The sequence below is a fragment of the Stenella coeruleoalba genome (genome assembly GCF_951394435.1).
Source record: "Stenella coeruleoalba genome assembly, contig: scaffold_236, whole genome shotgun sequence".
In the NCBI taxonomy this organism is placed as follows: Eukaryota; Metazoa; Chordata; class Mammalia; order Artiodactyla; family Delphinidae; genus Stenella; species Stenella coeruleoalba.
This window is the reverse complement of record NW_027646454.1, coordinates 405,359-421,963: the sequence shown is the minus strand read 5'-3', so window position 1 is coordinate 421,963 and position 16,605 is coordinate 405,359. Positions and strand designations below refer to the sequence as shown.

The 16,605-nt window shown below is 44.8% G+C and overlaps 1 pseudogene across 1 annotated transcript; it reads left to right on the top strand.

The window, feature by feature from the left end:
* The first annotated feature begins 1,360 nt into the window (after positions 1–1,360).
* LOC307181099 (protein-L-isoaspartate O-methyltransferase domain-containing protein 2-like) lies at positions 1,361–2,820 on the top strand (annotated as a pseudogene). The gene has a single exon. The product of its transcript is annotated as a protein-L-isoaspartate O-methyltransferase domain-containing protein 2-like (transcript).
* Positions 2,821–16,605: the final 13,785 nt, after the last annotated feature.

Sequence of the window (16,605 nt, the reverse complement as noted above, 5' to 3'; positions counted from 1 at the left end):
AACCATGTGAACGGGAGACGTGTTCAAATATGTCTCAGTTTTCGTACCCTGGTACTCGGGTGCAACATTCCAGACGCTTTACTAACACTCTCCCCACTTGGAGAGTCAGTCCCTTTAACCTCCTGTTTGGCCCAGTTTGCAATTTCTGCGGAAGATGAACAGGAATAGCGAGAACCAATGAGAGGCTAGCTGGAGGTGTCTGGACGGGCAAATTTAACTCTCATTTCCCACCAGGAAGAGGAATTAACCAAAGGCTCAGCATGCCGGGCCGGAACCAGATTAGGGCCTGAAGCCATCCTGCGGTGTTGCGGCCAGGTCACAAGAAAGCGAGTTGAAGAAAGGAGCTCATGGGCACTGTAATTCACAAACCTGCAGAGTTATAAATGACAGCTATCGTCCAAAAATAGACTGAAGTAAGGCTGCCAAGAGGACTTGAAAGCGGGGCAGAATTGCAGGAAACCGATTTCAGGAGGTAGACTGGAATTGCATTGAAAGCATAGGAAAAGAGGCAGAACGTCCACAATGATGCACTTGGCCAAAAAGGGCGTATGCGTTTTTTCCTGAATATATTCAGGAAAAAACGCATACGCCCTTTTTAGCCAACCAAGCAAGCTTGCAAAGGAAGTCTGCACTACAATGAAGTCTCACTTCCCCCCGGTCAAAAGGGCCATCTGAAAAAAGTGTAAAATCCAGAAAGGCAGGACAGGCCATGGAGAACTGGGAGCCTTGTTATGCTGAAGGGCGGGATGTAAATTGCCAACAGACACTCGGGAGAAGTGTATGGTGTTTCCTGAAACATCTAAAAAACAAAGCAACAGAGCCTAGGGCACTTCCACTTATGGTCCTATAGCTTAGGGAAATTAAAATCAAAAAGACACAGCCACCCCAAAGTTTGGGACGCCTCTGTTTACAAGAACCTCGTTTACAATACAAGTTCAACATCACAGAAAGTGAAAAATGGATAAAGAAGTTGTGGTATTTACTTACAAAGCAATATCACTCAGCAATGAAATCTATGTCATCAGGCCCTTAGCAGCACAATGAGTGGATTCAGGTATGATGATTCTAACTGAAATAAGTCACACAGAAAAAGAAACATCATAAGATATCAGTAGGGCAGAGGTCGGGGCTGCGTAGTGGGAAGCGGACTGGCGAGGGGCGCCGGAAGAGCTGCAGGTGCGGCCCAGCGTCCGATTCCTCGGGCCCGCCGAGCCAGGAGGTACTGAGCCGCCGCCACCGCCGCCGCCGCCCTCGGCCCGGCCTGCAGCGGGGTATGGGGGCGGTGCGGCCCCTCGGCCCCCTCCCCCTCTCTCCCTCCTCTCCACCCCTCCCCTTCCCGTGGTCCCGGGCTCCCGGACCCTCCCCCAGGGCCGCATTCTCCTCTCCCCGTCTTCCTGTCCTCTTCCGCTGTCCTCTCGTTCCCCACCCCCAAGCATAAACACCCCTCCGCGTCCCAGGCGTCTCCCGTCGCCCCTCCCCCCTCCCCGGGGGTCCGCCCTCCAGCGTTCCGGGGGTTCCCGAGGTCTCTCCAGCGGCAGCTTTCTGTAAGCGCGGTCCCGAAGATGGGAGGCGCGGTGAGTGCTGGTGAAGACAACGACGAGCTGATAGACCATCTGAAGACGGCGCAGTACATCCGCTCCGAGCTGGTGGAGCAGGCCTTCCGAGCTGTTGACCGCGCCGACTATTACCTCGAGGAGTTTAAGGAGAACGCGTACAAGGACCTGGCGTGGAAGCACGGGAACATCCACCTCTCTGCTCCGTGCATCTATTCGGAGGTGATGGAGGCCCTGGACCTGCAGCCTGGCCTTTCCTTCCTGAACCTGGGCAGCGGCACCGGCTACCTCAGCTCCATGGTGGGGCTCATCCTCGGTCCTTTTGGTGTGAACCACGGGGTGGAACTCCATTCAGATGTGACAGAGTATGCGAAGCAGAAGCTGGACTTTTTCATCAGGACGAGTGACAGCTTCGACAAGTTTGACTTCTGCGAGCCCTCCTTCGTCACCGGCAATTGCCTGGAGATCTCTCCAGGCTGCTCTCAGTATGACCGGGTGTACTGCGGGGCAGGCGTGCAGAAGCAGCACGAGGGGTACATGAAGAGCCTCCTCAAAGTCGGGGGCGTCCTGGTCATGCCGCTGGAAGAGAAGTTGACTAAGATAACTCGGACGGGTCCTTCCGCCTGGGAAACCAAAAAGATTCTGGCTGTGTCTTTTGCTCCACTCGTCCAGCCCTGCCAGTCGGAGTCAGGAGAATCACGACTTGTCCACACCCCTGGCGGTTCGCAGCCTCCAGGACCTGGCGCGCATTGCCATTCGGGGCACCATTAAGAAGGTCATCCACCAGGAAGCTGTGAACAAAAACGGGAACGGACTGAAGAACACTCCCAGGTTTAAACGGAGGAGAGTTCGCCGCCGCCGAATGGAAACGATTGTCTTTTTGGACAAAGAGGTGTTTGCCAGTCGGCTCTCCAACCCCTCTGATGACACCAGCTGCGGAGACCTGGAAGACGAGCGGCAAGAAGAAGAGGTGACAACCCCGCCGGACACCAAGCCCGAGCCCCCGGTGAACTTCCTGCGTGAGAAGGTCCTGAGCCTCCCTCTGCCAGATCCCCTGAAGTACTACCTGCTTTATTACAGAGAAAAGTAAGTCTGTGGTCCAGGGGAGGAGGCCAAGCCTTCCTGGAGGGCTGCCCGCAGCAGGTGCACTGGAGGAGGAAGGGGCTCCCGCTCTGCATCTCGTCTTCTCGTCTGTCCTTGACTGTCCTGTAGAGTTTTCATCCAGTCATCTGATTTCTGTAAACATAGTCTGACAAACATAAGGTGCAAGGGGGAATGTCTCAAAAGGGCGAGAGTCTCCTGGAGGAGGGGTTGACTTCACACTCTCAGGAAATGCTGAGGTCTACACGTGGAGGTGGCCTGGAGACCGTTTCTTACACAAGGTACACGTGTCTGCATCAGAAAGGAAAACTGAAGTTGAAATTAATCTGTGTTTCTTATAAAAGGTGAGACAAAAAGCACAAGTTGCTAAGTGTATGAAATCTTTTCTGAGTGGGACACGCCTATGTGCAAGTTTGAATTTTACGGAATCAACCTCTTAATTACTGGCACCGAGTAATTAAAGATTTATTAAAAGATTAATTTAAAAGATTTAACTAAATGTTTTAGTTATTTGGAACGTGGATACTTGATTGAAAAGCCCTCTCTTATTTTAAGTAAATTAATTACATCTTACGTGAGTTGTCAATTGTAATTTTAAAAAACAAAAATTGTGATGGGGAGAGGAATGAACGTATCAGATTGCCAGGTGTCTTTGTGGAATTGCAAAAGAATTCCAAGGCATTTTTTTCTGACACCTTTTGTTACCTTTAAAGTAACCAACATTGAGTAATCCCGTCAAAGAAAGTCCTGAAGAATGAAACAAGTGTTGTGTGTAAGTAATGAGCTGCATTACTTTTGCCCCAGAGACAGAGAGTACTGTTGACTCGACTTTAAATACAGTCAACGGTGTCTAAGGCTCAGTCCTCAGAGCAGGTGGGAAGTACTGGCTGCAGGAAATGGATTGGGGACGGTGTAGACGGCCTGTGGGTTGGTGTTTTGTTTTTTTTTTTCAGTTGGCTATTGTTCTGTAATCACATAACAGTACTGATTCATAGATTTTATCTTTTATAATTCTGGAGAAAAATATTTGTTAGTTTTGTAATTTTTCCTAAGAACAAACGCGTGTTTGGTACATTGCATTAGAACAGTTTCACTCAAGTTTGACTTGTGGAATCCATCTTCTCCAGCGTTGTGTGTTGAGAGCTTCCTGTCTTATTAAGTCGTGGGTCTAGAAGAAGAGGCCATCCTTTTAGTTAGGTGGCAGGATGTTTACAAGTGACACTGCTTCTTCCAAAACATTGGTTCTTTTCAGACTTTTCAGTTTTAACCAAAGTTAAACCCCAAATCAGAGTCATCCAGATTTTATGATTCATTTGATCTCTCAGCCTCTCAGGAGTTGCTGGATTTCAGTGTCTTTGTGGTTTTACCAGCTTCGCGGAGTTCTGGTTATTTTGTTTTGCCATTTATGCTTTTTTAAAGTAACTGAGTCATTTTATCACAGAACACTGCGTGCACACATAGCTGGGAAAGCGGGTGTATTGCCCTAAATGGGTACCGTTAAGCTGTTGTAAAGAAGGGTTTCTTCATAGTCGTGTTTACCTGCCTTTAACTGAACGTCAAGCCTCATTGTCTCAGAGAGAAAAGCATGAGTCACGTTTACTTGCTAAGACTTCGGTTTGCAGATCTTGTTGATGTCATTCTAATTGATTTGTAGAGACCTCTGCAACACGTGGACGTTTTTGGACATGATATCTGAAATATTTTATATTAGGTGGCTTGACTAAATGTTTTTCTGTAATTGTATATGGATTTCCTTTTTTTTCAACCACATTTGCCTTTATGCTAGATTGTAGAAAGACTTTGCGAGGCATAAGACATGTTTTCCCCTATGTATGTTAAACCTTTCCTAACATTTTGTATTTACATGTTGGTTTGTGACTTTTAAACCAGAATTTGGTTACAAGATATATATATATAGATATTGAATATAATATATGTGAAATAATTTGGTATTGATCTATCTAATAAACATAAAGGAGAATCATCAGTGAGTTTCCCTGTGTGTCAGCACCTTTCTCCGGAGTCAGTATGACACACTACTTTCTGTTTTCAGACAGATGACTTATATATATAGTCTGTGTTGTCTGCAAGCTCTGTATTGTAAACCACATTCTAGACAATGGCTGACTTTTGTGTTTCGATTAGTCTGTATTTTTATATGTGACTTTCGTCTTGCAAGTAGTGCAGCCATAGACATGTGCAAAACAAGCAACAAATGTATAATATTAAGCACATAAGACAGAAGCCAGCTGCGTATTTAAAAGTATTTTTGCCCATCTGGAACTTTCAGGGGATTAAGGCGAGAAATATGAAACAAAGGTTTTGATGAACTGATACACAAGCGATACCAATAAAGGTAGTTACGGCAAAAAAAAAAAAAAAAGATATCAGTAATACACGGAATGTAAATTTGGCTACACAGGAACTGAATTACAGAACAGAACAGGGTCTCAAATTTAGAAAACCAACTTATGCTTGCTTAAGGGTAAAGGTGAGTTGGGGTGCTGCATAAAACCAGATTGAAATGAGCACAGATAAAGTTCCTTAAGCCAAATATGGAATAGACAAGAGCTACTCCTTGCTCAACGAAATGGACTCAACACCCCATATTAAACGCCTAAGAATGTACCTGACTAGTAAGTATCTTAAAACCTATGGATTGCTATGTCTCCGAAAGAGAATCAAGCATGTGTACAGGGGCATAAACGCAGCAGTGATAGGATTGGAGAGGTTCGGTGAGCAAATGAAGACCCTTTGAAGTCATATTGCATGGTACCCATTCCACGGGTTTCAACTACCCAGGTTTAAGGTATTCTTCCTTCAGCTAAAACATGCATGTGGAACCTAGAGTATGATCAACCATGTGATCGGGAGACGTGTTCAAATATGTCTCAGTTTTCGTACCCTGGTACTCGGGTGCAACATTCCAGACGCTTTACTAACACTCTCCCGACTTGGAGAGTCAGTCCCTTTAACCTCCTGTTTGGCCCAGTTTGCAATTTCTGCGGAAGATGAACAGGAATAGCGAGAACCAATGAGAGGCTAGCTGGAGGTGTCTGGACGGGCAAATTTAACTCTCATTTCCCACCAGGAAGAGGAATTAACCAAAGGCTCAGCATGCCGGGCCGGAACCAGATTAGGGCCTGAAGCCATCCTGCGGTGTTGCGGCCAGGTCACAAGAAAGCGAGTTGAAGAAAGGAGCTCAGGGGCACTGTAATTCACAAACCTGCAGAGTTATAAATGACAGCTATCGTCCAAAAATAGACTGAAGTAAGGCTGCCAAGAGGACTTGAAAGCGGGGCAGAATTGCAGGAAACCGATTTCAGGAGGTAGACTGGAATTGCATTGAAAGCATAGGAAAAGAGGCAGAACGTCCACAATGATGCACTTGGCCAAAAAGGGCGTATGCGTTTTTTCCTGAATATATTCAGGAAAAAACGCATACGCCCTTTTTGGCCAACCAAGCAAGCTTGCAAAGGAAATCTGCACTACAATGAAGTCTCACTTCCACCCGGTCAAAAGGGCCATCTGAAAAAAGTGTAAAATCCAGAAAGGCAGGACAGGCCATGGAGAACTGGGAGCCTTGTTATGCTGAAGGGCGGGATGTAAATTGCCAACAACCACTAGGGAGAAGTGTATGGTGTTTCCTGAAACATCTAAAAAACAAAGCAACAGAGCCTAGGGCAGTTCCACTTACGGTCCTATAGCTTAGGGAAATTAAAATCAAAAAGACACAGCCACCCCAAAGTTTGGAACGGCTCTGTTTACAAGAACCTCGTTTACAGTACAAGTTCAACATCGCAGAAAGTGAAAAATGGATAAAGAAGTTGTGGTATTTACTTACAAAGCAATATCACTCAGCAATGAAATCTGTTTCATCAGGCCCTTAGCAGCACAATGAGTGGATTCAGGTATGATGATTCTAACTGAAATAAGTCACACAGAAAAAGAAACATCATAAGATATCAGTAATACACGGAATGTAAACTTGGCTACACAGGAACTGAATTACAGAACAGAACAGGGTCTCAAATTTAGAAAACCAACTTATGCTTGCTTAAGGGGAAAGGTGAGTTGGGGTGCTGCATAAAACCAGAGATTGAAATGAGCACAGATAAAGTTCCTTAAGCCAAATATGGAATAGACAAGAGCTACTCCTTGCTCAACGAAATGGACTCAACACCGCATATTAAACGCCTAAGAATGTACCTGACTTGTAAGTATCTTAAAACCTATGGATTGCTATGTCTCCGAAAGAGAATCAAGCATGTGTACAAGGACATAAACGCAGCAGTGATAGGATTGGAGAGGTTCGTGAGCAAATGAAGACCCTTTGAAGTCATATTGCATGGTACCCATTCCACGGGTTTCAACTACCCAGGTTTAAGGTATTCTTCCTTCAGCTAAAACATGCATGTGGAACCTAGAGTATGATCAACCATGTGATCGGGAGACGTGTTCAAATATGTCTCAGTTTTCGTACCCTGGTACTCGGGTGCAACATTCCAGACGCTTTACTAACACTCTCCCCACTTGGAGAGTCAGTCCCTTTAACCTCCTGTTTGGCCCAGTTTGCAATTTCTGTGGAAGACGAACAGGAATAGCGAGAACCAATGAGAGGCTAGCTGGAGGTGTCTGGACGGGCAAATTTAACTCTCATTTCCCAACAGGAAGAGGAATTAACCAAAGGCTCAGCGTGCCGTGCCAGAACCAGATTAGGGCCTGAAGACATCCTGCGGTGTTGCGGCCAGGTCACAAGAAAGCAAGTTGAAGAAAGGAGCTCAGGGGCACTGTAATTCACAAACCTGCAGAGTTATAAATGACAGCTATCGTCCAAAAATAGACTGAAGTAAGGCTGCCAAGAGGACTTGAAAGCGGGGCAGAATTGCAGGAAACCGATTTCAGGAGGTAGACTGGAATTGCATTGAAAGCATAGGAAAAGAGGCAGAACGTCCACAATGATGCACTTGGCCAAAAAGGGCGTATGCGTTTTTTCCTGAATATATTCAGGAAAAAACGCATACGCCCTTTTTGGCCAACCAAGCAAGCTTGCAAAGGAAATCTGCACTACAATGAAGTCTCACTTCCCCCCGGTCAAAAGGGCCATCTGAAAAAAGTGTAAAATCCAGAAAGGCAGGACAGGCCATGGAGAACTGGGAGCCTTGTTATGCTGATGGGCGGGATGTAAATTGCCAACAGACACTCTGGAGAAGTGTATGGTGTTTCCTGAAACATCTAAAAAACAAAGCAACAGAGCCTAGGGCACTTCCACTTATGGTCCTATAGCTTAGGGAAATTAAAATCAAAAAGACACAGCCACCCCAAAGTTTGGGACGCCTCCGTTTACAAGAACCTCGTTTACCGTACAAGTTCAATATCACAGAAAGTGAAAAATGGATAAAGAACCTGTGGTACTTACGTACAATGCAGTATCACTCAGCAATGAAATCTATGTCATCAGGCCCGTAGCAGCATCATGAGTGGATTCAGGTACGATGATTCTAACTGAAATAAGTCACACAGAAAAAGAAACATCATAAGATATCACTAATACACGGAATGTAAACTTGGCTACACAGGAACTGCATTCCAAAACAGAACAGGGTCTCAAATTTAGAAAACCAACTTATGCTTGCTTAAGGGGAAAGGTGAGTTCGGTTGCTGCATAAAACCAGAGATTGAAATGAGCACAGATAAAGTTCCTTAAGCCAAATATGGAATACACAAGAGCTACTCCCTGCTCAATGAAATGGACTCAACACCGCATATTAAACGCCTAAGAATGTACCTGACTAGTAAGTATCTTAAAACCTATGGATTGCTATGTCTCCGAAAGAGAATCAAGCATGTGTACAGGGGCATAAACGCAGCAGTGATAGGATTGGAGAGGTTCAGTGAGCAAATGAAGACCCTTTGAAGTCATATTGCATTGTACCCATTCCACGGGTTTCAACTACCCAGGTTTTAGGTATTCTTCCTTCAGCTAAAACATGCATGTGGAACCCAGAGTATGATCAACCATGTGATCGGGAGACGTGTTCAAATATGTCTCAGTTTTCGTACCCTGGTACTCGGGTGCAACATTCCAGACGCTTTACTAACACTCTCCCCACTTGGAGAGTCAGCGCCTTTAACCTCCTGTTTGGCCCAGTTTGCAATTTCTGCGGAAGATGAACAGGAATAGCGAGAACCAATGAGAGGCTAGCTGGAGGTGTCTGGATGGGCAAATTTAACTCTCATTTCCCACCAGGAAGAGGAAATAACCAAAGGCTCAGTGTGCCGTACCGGAACCAGATTAGGGCCTGAAGCCATCCTGCGGTGTTGCGGCCAGCTCAAAAGAAAGCGAGTTGAAGAAAGGAGCTCAGGGGCACTGTAATTCACAAAACTGCAGAGTTATAAATGACAGCTATCGTCCAAAAATAGACTGAAGTAAGGCTGCCAAGAGGACTTGAAGGCGGGGCAGAATTGCAGGAAACCGATTTCAGGAGGTAGACTGGAATTGCATTGAAAGCATAGGAAAAGAGGCAGAACGTCCACAATGATGCACTTGGCCAAAAAGGGCGTATGCGTTTTTTCCTGAATATATTCAGGAAAAAATGCATACGCCCTTTTTGGCCAACCAAGCAAGCTTGCAAAGGAAATCTGCACTACAATGAAGTCTCACTTCCCCCCGGTCAAAAGGGCCATCTGAAAAAAGGGTAAAACCCAGAAAGGCAGGACAGGCCATGGAGAACTGGGAGCCTTGTTATGCTGATGGGCGGGATGTAAATTGTCAACAACCACTCAGGAGAAGTGTATGGTGTTTCCTGAAACATCTAAAAAACAAAGCAACAGAACCTAGGGCACTTCCACTTATGGTCCTATAACTTAGGGAAATTAAAATCAAAAAGACACAGCCACCCCAAAGTTTGGAACGGCTCTGTTTACAAGAACCTCGTTTACAGTACAAGTTCAACATCGCAGAAAGTGAAAAATGGATAAAGAAGTTGTGGTATTTACTTACAAAGCAATATCACTCAGCAATGAAATCTGTGTCATCAGGCCCTTAGCAGCACAATGAGTGGATTCAGGTATGATGATTCTAACTGAAATAAGTCACACAGAAAAAGAAACATCATAAGATATCAGTAATACACGGAATGTAAACTTGGCTACACAGGAACTGAATTACAGAACAGAACAGTTTCTCAAATTTAGAAAACCAACTTATGCTTGCTTAAGGGGAAAGGTGAGTTGGGGTGCTACATAAAACCAGAGATTGAAATGAGCACAGATAAAGTTCCTTAAGCCAAATATGGAATAGACAAGAGCTACTCCTTGCTCAACGAAATGGACTCAACACCCCATATTAAACGCCTAAGAATGTACCTGACTAGTAAGTATCTTAAAACCTATGGATTGCTATGTCTCCGAAAGAGAATCAAGCATGTGTACAGGGGCATAAACGCAGCAGTGATAGGATTGGAGATGTTCGGTGAGCAAATGAAGACCCTTTGAAGTCATATTGCATGGTACCCATTCCACGGGTTTCAACTACCCAGGTTTTAGGTATTCTTCCTTCAGCTAAAACATGCATGTGGAACCCAGAGTATGATCAACCATGTGATCGGGAGACGTGTTCAAATATGTCTCAGTTTTCGTACGCTGGTACTCGGGAGCAACATTCCAGACGCTTTACTAACACTCTCCCGACTTGGAGAGTCAGTCCCTTTAACCTCCTGTTTGGCCCAGTTTGCAATTTCTGTGGAAGATGAACAGGAATAGCGAGAATCAATGAGAGACTAGCTGCAGGTGTCTGGATGGGCAAATTTAACTCTCATTTCCCACCAGGAAGAGGAATTAACCAAAGGCTCAGCGTGCCGTGCCGGAACCAGATTAGGGCCTGAAGACATCCTGCGGTGTTGCGGCCAGGTCACAAGAAAGCGAGTTGAAGAAAGGAGCTCAGGGACACTGTAATTCACAAACCTGCAGAGTTATAAATGACAGCTATCGTCCAAAAATAGACTGAAGTAAGGCTGCCAAGAGGACTTGAAAGCGGGGCAGAATTGCAGGAAACCGATTTCAGGAGGTAGACTGGAATTGCATTGAAAGCATAGGAAAAGAGGCAGAACGTACACAATGATGCACTTGGCCAAAAAGGGCGTATGCGTTTTTTCCTGAATATATTCAGGAAAAAACGCATACGCCCTTTTTGGCCAACCAAGCAAGCTTGCAAAGGAAATCTGCACTACAATGAAGTCTCACTTCCCCCCGGTCAAAAGGGCCATCTGAAAAAAGTGTAAAATCCAGAAAGGCAGGACAGGCCATGGAGAACTGGGAGCCTTGTTATGCTGATGGGCGGGATGTAAATTGCCAACAGACACTCGGGAGAAGTGTATGGTGTTTCCTGAAACATCTAAAAAACAAAGCAACAGAGCCTAGGGCACTTCCACTTATGGTCCTATAGCTTAGGGAAATTAAAATCAAAAAGACACAGCCACCCCAAAGTTTGGAACGGCTCTGTTTACAAGAACCTCGTTTACCGTACAAGTTCAATATCAGAGAAAGTGAAAAATGGATAAAGAACTTGTGGTACTTACGTACAATACAGGATCACTCAGCAATGAAATCTATGTCTTCAGGCCCGTAGCAGCATAATGAGTGGATTCAGGTACGATGATTCTAACTGAAATAAGTCACACAGAAAAAGAAACATCATAAGATATCACTAATACACGGAATGTAAACTTGGCTACACAGGAACTGAATTACAGAACAGAACAGGGTCTCAAATTTAGAAAACCAACTTATGCTTGCTTAAGGGGAAAGGTGAGTTGGGGTGCTGCATAAAACCAGAGATTGAAATGAGCACAGATAAAGTTCCTTAAGCCAAATATGGAATAGACAAGAGCTACTCCTTGCTCAACGAAATGGACTCAACACCGCATATTAAACGCCTAAGAATGTACCTGACTAGTAAGTATCTTAAAACCTATGGATTGCTATGTCTCCAAAAGAGAATCAAGCGTGTGTACAGGGGCATAAACGCAGTAGTGATAGGATTGGAGAGGTTCGGTGAGCAAATGAAGACCCTTTGAAGTCATATTGCATGGTACCCATTCCACGGGTCTCAACTCTCCAGGTTTAAGGTATTCTTCCTTCAGCTAAAACATGCATGTGGAACCCAGAGTATGATCAACCATGTGAACGGGAGACGTCTTCAAATATGTCTCAGTTTTCCTACCCTGGTACTCGGGTGCAACATTCCAGACGCTTTACTAACACTCTCCCGACTTGGAGAGTCAGTCCCTTTAACCTCCTGTTTGGCCCAGTTTGCAATTTCTGCGGAAGATGAACAGGAATAGCGAGAACCAATGAGAGGCTAGCTGGAGGTGTCTGGACGGGCAAATTTAACTCTCATTTCCCACCAGGAAGAGGAATTAACCAAAGGCTCAGCATGCCGGGCCGGAACCAGATTAGGGCCTGAAGCCATCCTGCGGTGTTGCGGCCAGGTCACAAGAAAGCGAGTTGAAGAAAGGAGCTCAGGGGCACTGTAATTCACAAACCTGCAGAGTTATAAATGACAGCTATCGTCCAAAAATAGACTGAAGTAAGGCTGCCAAGAGGACTTGAAAGCGGGGCAGAATTGCAGGAAACTGATTTCAGGAGGTAGACTGGAATTGCATTGAAAGCATAGGAAAAGAGGCAGAACGTCCACAATGATGCACTTGGCCAAAAAGGGCGTATGCGTTTTTTCCTGAATATATTCAGGAAAAAACGCATACGCCCTTTTTGGCCAACCAAGCAAGCTTGCAAAGGAAATCTGCACTACATTGAAGTCTCACTTCCCCCCGGTCAAAAGGGCCATCTGAAAAAAGTGTAAAATCCAGAAAGGCAGGACAGGCCATGGAGAACTGGGAGCCTTGTTATGCTGATGGGCGGGATGTAAATTGCCAACAACCACTCGGGAGAATTGTATGGTGTTTCCTGAAACATCTAAAAAACAAAGCAACAGAACCTAGGGCACTTCCGCTTATGGTCCTATAGCTTAGGGAAATTAAAATCAAAAAGACACAGCCACCCCAAAGTTTGGAAGGGCTCTGTTTACAAGAATCTCGTTTACAGTACAAGTTCAACATCGCAGAAAGTGAAAAATGGATAAAGAAGTTGTGGTATTCACTTACAAAGCAATATCACTCAGCAATGAAATCTATGTCATCAGGCCCTTAGCAGCACAATGAGTGGATTCAGGTATGATGATTCTAACTGAAATAAGTCACACAGAAAAAGAAACATCATAAGATATCAGTAATACACGGAATGGAAACTTGGCTACACAGGAACTGAATTACAGAACAGAACAGGGTCTCAAATTTAAAAAACCAACTTATGCTTGCTTAAGGGTAAAGGTGAGTTGGGGTGCTGCATAAAACCAGAGATTGAAATGAGCACAGATAAAGTTCCTTAAGCCAAATATGGAATAGACAAGAGCTACTCCTTGCTCAACGAAATGGACTCAACACCGCATATTAAACGCCTAAGAATGTACCTGACTAGTAAGTATCTTAAAACCTATGGATTGCTATGTCTCCGAAAGAGAATCAAGCATGTGTACAGGGGCATAAACGCAGCAGTGATAGGATTGGAGAGGTTCAGTGAGCAAATGAAGACCCTTTGAAGTCATATTGCATGGTACCCATTCCACGGGTTTCACCTACCCAGGTTTAAGGTATTCTTCCTTCAGCTAAAACATGCATGTGGAACCCAGAGTATGATCAACCATGTGATCGGGAGACGTGTTCAAATATGTCTCAGTTTTCGTACCCTGGTACTCGGGTGCAACATTCCAGACGCTTTACTAACACTCTCCCCACTTGGAGAGTCAGCGCCTTTAACCTCCTGTTTGGCCCAGTTTGCAATTTCTGCGGAAGATGAACAGGAATAGCGAGAACCAATGAGAGGCTAGCTGGAGGTGTCTGGACGCGCAAATTTAACTCTCATTTCCCACCAGGAAGAGGAAATAACCAAAGGCTCAGCATGCCGTACCGGAACCAGATTAGGGCCTGAAGCCATCCTGCGGTGTTGCGGCCAGCTCAAAAGAAAGCGAGTTGAAGAAAGGAGTTCAGGGGCACTGTAATTCACAAACCTGCAGAGTTATAAATGACAGCTATCGTCCAAAAATAGACTGAAATAAGGCTGCCAAGAGGACTTGAAAGCGGGGCAGAATTGCAGGAAACCGATTTCAGGAGGTAGACTGGAATTGCATTGAAAGCATAGGAAAAGAGGCAGAACGTCCACAATGATGCACTTGGCCAAAAAGGGCGTATGCGTTTTTTCCTGAATATATTCAGGAAAAAACGCATACGCCCTTTTTGGCCAACCAAGCTAGCTTGCAAAGGAAATCTGCACTACAATGAAGTCTCACTTCCCCCCGGTCAAAAGGGCCATCTGAAAAAAGTGTAAAATCCAGAAAGGCAGGACAGGCCATGGAGAACTGGGAGCCTTGTTATGCTGATGGGCGGGATGTAAATTGCCAACAGACACTCGGGAGAAGTGTATGGTGTTTCCTGAAACATCTAAAAAACAAAGCAACAGAGCCTAGGGCACTGCCACTTATGGTCCTATAGCTTAGGGAAATTAAAATCAAAAAGACACAGCCACCCCAAAGTTTGGGATGCCTCTGTTTACAAGAACCTCGTTTACAGTACAAGTTCAACATCGCAGAAAGTGAAAAATGGATAAAGAAGTTGTGGTATTTACTTACAAAGCAATATCACTCAGCAATGAAATCTATGTCATCAGGCCCTTAGCAGCACAATGAGTGGATTCAGGTATGATGATTCTAACTGAAATAAGTCACACAGAAAAAGAAACATAATAAGATATCAGTAATAAACGGAAAGGAAACTTGGCTACACAGGAACTGAATTACAGAATAGAACAGGGTCTCAAATTTAGAAAACGAACTTATGCTTGCTTAAGGGGAAAGGTGAGTTGGGGTGCTGCATAAAACCAGAGATTGAAATGAGCACAGATAAAGTTCCTTAAGCCAAATATGGAATAGACAAGAGCTACTCCTTGCTCAACGAAATGGACTCAACACCGCATATTAAACGCCTAAGAATGTACCTGACAAGTATCTTAAAACCTATGGATTGCTATGTCTCCGAAAGAGAATCAAGCATGTGTACAGGGGCATAAACGCAGCAGTGATAGGATTGGAGAGGTTCGGTGAGCATATGAAGACCCTTTGAAGTCATATTGCATGGTACCCATTCCACGGGTCTCAACTCTCCAGGTTTAAGGTATTCTTCCTTCAGCTAAAACATGCATGTGGAACCCAGAGTATGATCAACCATGTGAACGGGAGACGTGTTCAAATATGTCTCAGTTTTCCTCCCCTGGTACTCGGGTGCAACATTCCAGATGCTTTACTAACACTCTCCCGACTTGGAGAGTCAGTCCCTTTAACCTCCTGTTTGGCCCAGTTTGCAATTTCTGCGGAAGATGAACAGGAATAGCGAGAACCAATGAGAGGCTAGCTGGAGGTGTCTGGACGGGCAAATTTAACTCTCATTTCCCACCAGGAAGAGGAATTAACCAAAGGCTCAGCATGCCGGGCCGGAACCAGATTAGGGCCTGAAGCCATCCTGCGGTGTTGTGGCCAGGTCACTAGAAAGCGAGTTGAAGAAAGGAGCTCAGGGGCACTGTAATTCACAAACCTGCAGAGTTATAAATGACAGCTATCGTCCAAAAATAGACTGAAGTAAGGCTGCCAAGAGGACTTGAAAGCGGGGCAGAATTGCAGGAAACCGATTTCAGGAGGTAGACTGGAATTGCATTGAAAGCATAGGAAAAGAGGCAGAACGTCCACAATGATGCACTTGGCCAAAAAGGGCGTATGCGTTTTTTCCTGAATATATTCAGGAAAAAACGCATACGCCCTTTTTGGCCAACCAAGCAAGCTTGCAAAGGAAATCTGCACTACAATGAAGTCTCACTTCCCCCCGGTCAAAAGGGCCATCTGAAAAAAGTGTAAAATCCAGAAAGGCAGGACAGGCCATGGAGAACTGGGAGCCTTGTTATGCTGATGGGCGGGATGTAAATTGCCAACAACCACTCGGGAGAAGTGTATGGTGTTTCCTGAAACATCTAAAAAACAAAGCAACAGAACCTAGGGCACTTCCACTTATGGTCCTATAGCTTAGGGAAATTAAAATCAAAAAGACACAGCCACCCCAAAGTTTGGAACGGCTCTGTTTACAAGAACCTCGTTTACAGTACAAGTTCAACATCGCAGAAAGTGAAAAATGGATAAAGAAGTTGTGGTATTTACTTACAAAGCAATATCACTCAGCAATGAAATCTGTGTCATCAGGCCCGTAGCAGCACAATGAGTGGATTCAGGTATGATGATTCTAACTGAAATAAGTCACACAGAAAAGAAACATCATAAGATATCAGTAATACACGGAATGTAAACTTGGCTACACAGGAACTGAATTACAGAACAGAACAGGGTCTCAAATTTAGAAAACCAACTTATGCTTGCTTAAGGGTAAAGGTGAGTTGGGGTGCTGCATAAATCCAGAGATTGAAATGAGCACAGATAAAGTTCCTTAAGCCATATATGGAATAGACAAGAGCTACTCCTTGCTCAACGAAATGATATCAACACCCCATATTAAACGCCTAAGAATGTACCTGACTAGTAAGTAGCTTAAAACCTATGGATTGCTATGTCTCCAAAAGAGAATCAAGCGTGTGTACAGGGGCATAAATGCAGCAGTGATAGGATTGGAGAGGTTCGGTGAGCAAATGAAGACCCTTTGAAGTCATATTGCATGGTACCCATTACACGGGTCTCAACTCTCCAGGTTTAAGGTATTCTTCCTTCAGCTAAAACAGGCATGTGGAACCCAAGTATGATCAACCATGTGAACGGGAGACGTGTTCAAATATGTCTCAGTTT